At 48.5% G+C, this 8,003-nt stretch overlaps 1 long non-coding RNA gene across 1 annotated transcript; it reads right to left on the reverse strand.

The window, feature by feature from the left end:
- Window positions 1–613: 613 nt before the first annotated feature.
- On the reverse strand, window positions 614–1,435 carry LOC113600558 (uncharacterized). The gene is made up of 2 exons (XR_003421554.2): window positions 1,191–1,435; window positions 614–937 (listed from the first exon to the last, which is right to left on the reverse strand). It is a non-coding gene; the product is annotated as an uncharacterized LOC113600558 (long non-coding RNA).
- Window positions 1,436–8,003: the final 6,568 nt, after the last annotated feature.

Consider the following 8,003-nt stretch of genomic DNA (forward strand, 5'->3'; position numbering starts at 1 on the left):
TCTCTGTCCCCTGTTTCACCTTATGTTTCACTGCTAAGGCCAGGAAAGAGAAAACTAGATAGGATCAGAAGGAAAAGAAAGCCCATCACACATGACTCTGTAGCCACTGGGTTTTGGGTTTTCCTTTGAGTGAGATGGGAAACCGTTAGAAGCTCAGGAAATAACCATAACCATCGTTGTTATTGTTGCCTTTGTGGTCACTGTTAGCAAGATGGCCACTGTGCTGTGGAGCACTCCAAGGCGATTGTTGGCTGTCTTGAATGAGGGCAGCATCGGAGGGCTGCTTACCCACTGTGAGAATGCCCGAGGAATCAGGGAAATGGCTGAAGAGAAGCCAGGTATAATGGCCGCCTATTTTCCAAAACCAGCGAAGAAAGCACAGGTAGGTGTTCACACAAAGATCAGGGCCATGGGGGAAGTGGGACAGTAATGTTGGGAGCCAGAGACACGAGGGCAGGCCAGACCAGAGACGTGGGAAAAGAGTGTCTGGGACAAGATGGTTGCCTGGGATGGGCCCCTGGGGGTAAGACGTATGCGGAGAAGGAGATGTCAAAATTCCAGAGCAGAGCCGGTGAGAGATGCCAAGTCTTAGATTGAGTTTCCCAGAACCAGATTATGGCATAAGGATTTACGTGCAGGGACTTTATTTGGGAAATGATCACAGGGACTGGGAACGTGAGGCAGGGAAGAAAGAGACGGATGTCAGGTACACGCACGAGCAGTCTACCACGATGGGCACCCGGGGCTCGCTCCGACTGGGGTTCCCGACAGACTGCAGAGATCAACTCAGCACCGTGGCACGGAGGGGCGGGGGAGCTGGACATCAGCCACCAGCCTCCATCTGCCATTGTTTACGGGGGCCCCTAGAAGTCCTCGATTGCTCCGGCCTCTCCCATGCACGGGCTGAGTCTGCTCCTGCTCAGGGGTATCGTGGGTCCTGGGGAAAGAAGCAATCAGCCACCGAGAGAAAGTGGGTGCACACAGGCAGGGGCATGGTGGCTTTCCCTGGGATGTCGTTGGCACCGGACGAACCCCCGCGGACTCTGCTGGACTCATATGACCCTGCTCCGACCCCAGGCCACCTCTTCTGCTTCTGACCATTGCGGGGGCGGTGGGAGATAAACCCTGGTCTCACGGGCCCAGAGTCCCACCCCCTCCACTGTTGACGGTCTTCTAGAAGGAATGCTCACTTTCAGCACGGCCGAGGGAACCACAAGACCAGCCACGCCCTCCCATGCAATTGTGACTGGGTGAAACTGTGTTTTCTGCCAGGGGAATGAATATATGTATTTCTCTTCCCTCTTTATGACTTCATAAGCAATACTTTCCTACTCCATAAAGGTCTGGAAAAATACAGAAATGTGGAACGAAGGAAATGAATGACACCTGAAGTCCCCTTACCCAGAGATAAATATTGTTAACATTTTTGTAATTGATTTTTGCAGATTATTTTTTATTACATGCAATTTTTAGATGATTGAAGTCATAGTTTTATATATATATATATATATATATATAGTTATATATATATATATATATATATATATATATAGTTATCCTATCTGGCTTTTTTTAAACCTAACATATCCCGAGCCTTTCTTTTCCCCTCCTTAAACAAACATCTGCAAACATGACTTTTATGACTGCTCTTGGCCCAGCATGTGGTTTGCTGTTATCACGTCCACTCAGCATGTAATAGCTGGTCATCAAGGTTGTATCAAATATTTGTATTCTAGCAAACACTCTGGTGACTCTCCTTGTGCCTGGAGCTATTGGTACACCCCAAATTATTTCCTTAGGATTCCACCCCTCCTACTGACTCAAGAAGTGGGAGTTTCATGATAGGGTGTAAACAATAAAACTAAAAAAAAAAAGAAGAAGGCAGAATGGGAAGGAAGCCAGAAACGCATGGCAAAGTCCACCAGAAAACTTCTCGAGAACATGGAACCTCATACTGATCGATTTTCGTTTTTTCTTTCTTCTTAAAATTGATATGATGAGGACAAAGCATAGGAAAGCAGAAAGAGAAGGAAAGGAGAAAATGTCTCTGTCATCAACAACGTCTTCCACATTTTCTCCTACGAGTAATGGAAGTGACTTCTAGCAGGGGCAAGGGAAATAAAAGCAAAAATGAATGATTGGGACCTCATCAAGATAAAAAGCTGCTGCACAGCAGAGGAAACAATCAGCAAAACTAAAAGGCGACCCATGGGATGGGAGAAGATATTTGCAAATGACATACCAGATAAAGGGTTAGTATCCAAAATATGTAAAGAACGTATCCAAATCAACACCCCAAAAAGCAAATAATCATGAAATAAATAGTGAAGAAATGGGCAAAAGATATGAATAAACACTCTTCCCAAAAAGATGTCCAGATAGCTAACAGACACATGAGAAGATGCTCAACATCGCTCATCATCGGGGAAATACAAATCAAAACCACAATGAGATACCACCTCACACCTGTCAGAATGGCTCACATGAACAACAGATGTTGGCGAGGAGGCGGGGAAAGAGGAACCGTGTTGCGCTGTTGGCCGGAATGCAAACTGGTGCAGCCACTCTGGAAAACAGCGTGGAGGTTACTCGAAAAATTAAACATAGAATTACCCCATGACCCAGCAATTGCACTACTAGTAATCCTCCCAAAGGATACAAAAAGGCTGATTCGGAGGGGCACCTGCACCCCCAATGTTTATAGCAGCGTTATCAACAATAGCCAAATATGGAAAGGGCCCACATGTCCGTTGACTGATCAATGGATAAAGATGCGGTATATATACACAAAGAAATACTACTCCGTGATGAAAAGAATGAGATCTTGTCATTTGCAGCAACATGGATGGAACTAGAGTGTGTTATAGCCAAGTGAAATAAGTCAGAGAAAGACAGATATCATCATATGTGGAATTTGAGAAACTCGACAGATAAACATAGGGGAAGGGAAGGCACAATGAGATGAAAACTGAGAGGGAGGCAAACTATTAGAGACTCTTAAATATAGAGAACAAACTGAGGGTTGCTGGAGGGGAGGGGGGCGACGGGCTAGAGGGGTGAGGGGCGTGAAGGAGGGCACGCGATGGGATGAGCACTGGGTGTCGTGCGTAAGAGACGAATCGCTGGGTCCTACTCCTGAAGCCAAGGCTACACTAGATATCAACCAACTCGAATTTTACAAAAATGACTTGTAGCTGCCAATATCCACCTTGTTGGTAATGGAACCCCGGCTTTGAAAGGGGCACGTAGCTGAACAGTTAAGAAACTATATCCCTGGGTTCCTGTGCACCGTGGTGAATATGGGACCGGCTTTTAGCCCACGGGAGGCTAGTACGAGTGTCATAAGGATTGGGGTAGACCAACTGTTACTGCAGCGCCTGTGGCCCTTGCTTCCTGAGGCTCACGTCTTTGCATGATCCCCTCCCCTGGAGGTGGGTGGGAGCTTGACCTGCTTCTAGACCGGCAGAATACAGCCAAGGTCAGAGGATGCCCGTGAGCGTGTGGTGATCACAGGTACGTGTACACACACATATGTACACAGGTGGCCATGTCCTACAAGGACCCTTGCTCGTTTGATGAAGTACGTAGGCCAGTTAAGGAAGCCCACGTGACAAATGGCAGGCGGTTCCTAGGAGCTGAGTGAGGGACGCTTCCGGCAAACACCCAGAAAGAAACTGAGGCCCTCAGCCCCCCAGCCCTTCAAAGGACTGGAATTCTGGCAACAAAGCCACCTTAGCTTAGAAGTAGCTCAGAAGCCACCAGCTGGTACCTCCAAGGAGACAGCAGCACTAGCCTATACCTGGATTGAGGGGCCATAAGACTCTGAAGTAGAGAACCCAGCTGAGCCGTTTCTAGACTCCTGACCCACAGTAACTGCGATGTGACGGATGCACAGCGTTTTAAGCTGCTAAATTTGTGGTAATCTGCTACACGGCAATAAAAAAGGTGCATGAGACATCCAGAAAATGGCCTTAAAGAAAAAGAACGCCTTCTTCTTACCCACCTCGTCCTGCTGGTGACTTGGAATTTGGGTGTTGCCATGGCTGGAGCTGTGGCAGCCCTCTTGGGCCATGAGACCTTGAGATCGAAACTGTGTGTTAAGGATGGAGCAGAGAAATCAGAACCCTGGGTTTCTGGGGAGACTGCTCTACTGCCCTGCTGCCCCTGGCTGCCTGCCTCTGGGCTCCTTTTACACAAGAGAGAGAGAACTTCCCTCCTATTTAGGCCACTGTCACTTGGGATTCTCCGGCACTTATAGCAAGATCTAACGCTCACTGATGCAGGAGTACAGCGGGTCATAACCCAAGCTTGGAATTGGCCAACCAGGGCTCGAATCCTGGTCTGCTGTTTCCAAGTGGGTGAGTCCAAATGTTTCTTTACTCCTCTGAGCCTGGGCTCCCCCATCCGCCAAATGGGGGTAAGCCTTGCCTCCAACTCATGGTTTCGTTTAAAAGAACACGAGGGAAGACCTTAACACTGCATCTGGCTCAATGTTCATTCTTGAGAGAGAGAGAGGGCGGGGGAGGGGCAGAGAGGGAGGAAGACACAGAATCCAAAGCAGGGTCCAGGCTCTGAGGTGTCAGCACAGAGCCCGATGCGGGGCTTGAACCCATGAACCGTGAGATCTTGACCTGAGCTGAAGTCGGACGCTTAACCGACTGAGCCACCCAGGCGGCCCTACAAGAGACTCATTTTAATTTTTATATTTTTAAATATTTTGGGGAGAGCACCAGTGGGGCAGGGACACAGGAAGGGGGACAGAGGATCTGAAGCGGGCTTTGCACAGACAGTCTGACAGCAGCCAGCCCGATGTGGGGCTTGAACTCACAAACTGCAAGATCATGACCTGAGCCAAAGTCGGGCGTTCAATCAACTGAGCCGCCCAAGTGCCCCCAAGAGACTCACTTTAATTAAAATTTTTTTTAACGTTTATTTATTTTTGAGACAGAGAGAGACAGAGCATGAACGGGGGAGGGGCAGAGAGAGAGGGAGACACAGAATCCGAAACAGGCTCCAGGCTCTGAGCCGTCAGCCCAGAGCCCGACGTGGGGCTCGAACTCACGGACCACGAGATCGTGACCTGAGCCGAAGTCGGACGCTTCATCGACTGAGCCACCCAGGCGCCCCAAGAGACTCACTTTAATTTTTATATTTTTAAAAAATATTTATTGGGGCACCTGGGTGGCTCAGTCGGTTGAGCGTCTGACTTCAGCTCAGGTCACGATCTCGCGGTCCGTGAGTTCGAGCCCCACGTCGGGCTCTGGGCTGATGGCTCAGAGCCTGGAGCCTGCTTCCGATTCTGTGTCTCCCTCTCTCTCTGCCCCTCCCCCGTTCATGCTCTGTCTCTCTCTGTCTCAAAAATAAATAAACGTTAAAAAAAATTTTTTTAAATAAAAAAAATATTTATTTATTTTGGGGAGAGCCCAGTGGGGGAGGGACACAGGAAGGGGGACAGAGGATCTGAAGCGGGCTTTGCACGGACAGTCTGACAGCAGCCAGCCCGATGTGGGGCTTGAACTCACAAACTGTGAGATCATGACCTGAGCCAAAGTTGGGCGCTCAATCAACTGAGCCACCCAAGTGCCCCCAAGAGACTCACTTTAGATGTGAAGACACATGCAGGCTGATCATGAAAGGAAAGAGAACAATATTCCATACAGATGGGAACTGAAAGTAAGATGGACCAGCCCCACTAATAACAGACAGAAGAGACTTTAAGTCAAAACTGATGATACACGGATGAATTCAGCAGGAAGATGGAACTGGTGTGAATGTTCATGCACCCAACATCAGAGCCCCTAAATATTTAAAGTAAACACTGACCGAATGGAAGGAGAAACAGCCATGCGAAAAGAGTAGATTTCAAAGAAGTCTCCATGCCATGAATACACACTTCTCTAAAGAAGACATCCGGATGGCCAACAGGCACATGAAAAGATGCTCAACGTCACTCCTCATCAGGGAAATAGAAATCAAAACCACACTGAGATACCACCTCACACCGGTCAGAGTGACTACAATGAACAAATCAGGAGACTCTAGATGCTGGAGAGGATGTGGAGAAACGGGAACCCTCTCGCACTGTTGGTGGGAATGCAAACTGGTGCAGCCGCTCTGGAAAACAGTGTGGAGGTTCCTCAAAAAATTAAAAATAGACCTACCCTATGACCCAGCAATAGCACTGCTAGGAATTTACCCAAGGGATACAGGAGTGCTGATGCATAGGGGCACACGTACCCCAATGTTTATAGCAGCACTTTCAACAATAGCCAAACTATGGAAAGAGCCTAAATGCCCATCAACTGACGAATGGATAAAGAAGATGTGGTTTATATACACAATGGAATACTACTTGGCAATGAGAAAGAATGAAATCTGGCCTTTTGTAGCAATGTGGATGGAACTGGAGAGTGTTGTGCTAAGTGAAATGAGTCAGGCAGAAAAAGACAGATACCACATGTTTTCACTCATATGTGGATCCTGAGAAACTCAACAGAAGACCAGAGGGGAGGGGAAGGGGGAAAAAAAGTTAGATAGGGAGGGAGCCAAGCCATAAGAGACTCTTAAAAACTGAAAATAAACTGAGGGTTGATGGGGGTGGGAGGGAGGGGAGGGTGGGGGATGGGCACCGAGGAGGGCACCTGTTGGGATGAGCCCTGGGTATTGTATGGAAACCAATTTGACAGTAAATTTCATATTGAAAAAAATAATAGTAACAAAATAACAATAAATAAATAAATATCAAGTGGAAAAAATACCAAAAAACAAAAAACAAAGAAGTCTCCGTGCAAGGACCAGCATTGGAGCTGAGATCTGAAATACGGAAAAGATTGTCTAAGGTAAAGAAATGAGATGGTACTTATTTTTTGTAAGACCATCGGCTGATTTTTTTTGTGCATTGTAAAAAAGTTTAATTTTTTTTAAGTTTACTTATTTATTCGGACAGAGACAGAGACGGCGTGAACAGGGGAGGGGCAGAGAGAGAGAGAGGGAGAGAGAGAATCACAAGCAGGCTCCATGCTGTGACCGCAGATCCCGATGCAGGGCTCGAACTCACAGATGGTGAGATCGTGACCTGAGCCATAATCAAGAGTTGGACGCTTAGCTGACTGCTTCGGATTCTGTGTCTCCCTCTCTCTCTGCCCCTTTCCCGCTCGAGTGCTGTCTCTCTCTCTCTCTCTCTCTCTCTCTCAAAAATAAATAAACATCCAAAAAAAAAACAAGCCTTCAAGGGCGTAAAGCAGGAGGGGATTGATGCTCAGCCTTGCTTTTCTCGTAACTCGCCCCTGCTTCAGAAGGGAGGGGACGATGGAGGCCAAGGGAGAAGAGTGTGGGTAGGGAATAAACATGGTGGGGAAAGAGAGGAAGTATGACCTTTAGAGAGATATCCTGCCAAGTTCAAGCGATAGACACTCATAGCGCCAACTCTGTGCGGGGCCCCGTGTTGGGTGCTGTTGGCATAGTCAACTCCAAGAGGTCCTTCCACGGAGAGCCGCTCCTGGAGGAGACAGACCCGTCCAGCCCAGGAGGGTGGTATTACCACACCTTCTCCCGCACGCATGTGCACACACACACACACACACACACACACACATGCACCTGAGATAAGCCAGGGCGGGGAGGTTTCCCAAATGTCAAGCCATGGGTTGCACTGCCGGCGATGCGAAGGGTTGCCACTGCCTCCTTCAGGAGAGGAAGCCAGAGGAGGAAAAGCTGCATTCTGTAGACGTCCGTTGGGTCCCCACTGTGTGCCAGGCCCCTGGCTCGAGCCAAGAGCTAAGGACTGAAGATGAACGTCAACATGCCCCTGACCTCCAGGAACTCAGCCTAATGAGAGACCTGCGGAATGAAACAGGTAACCAGAGACGCTTTGAGAGGCTCAGCCAGTTAGCATCAGAAATGCCATCACGGAGGGACGCCAGGGTGGCTCGGTCGGTTGAGCGACCGACTTCGGCTCAGGTCACGATCTGGCGATTCTTGGGTCCGAGCCCTGCGTCGGGCTC

The sequence above is a fragment of the Acinonyx jubatus genome, chromosome F2 (assembly GCF_027475565.1).
Source record: "Acinonyx jubatus isolate Ajub_Pintada_27869175 chromosome F2, VMU_Ajub_asm_v1.0, whole genome shotgun sequence".
NCBI lineage: Eukaryota > Metazoa > Chordata > Mammalia > Carnivora > Felidae > Acinonyx > Acinonyx jubatus.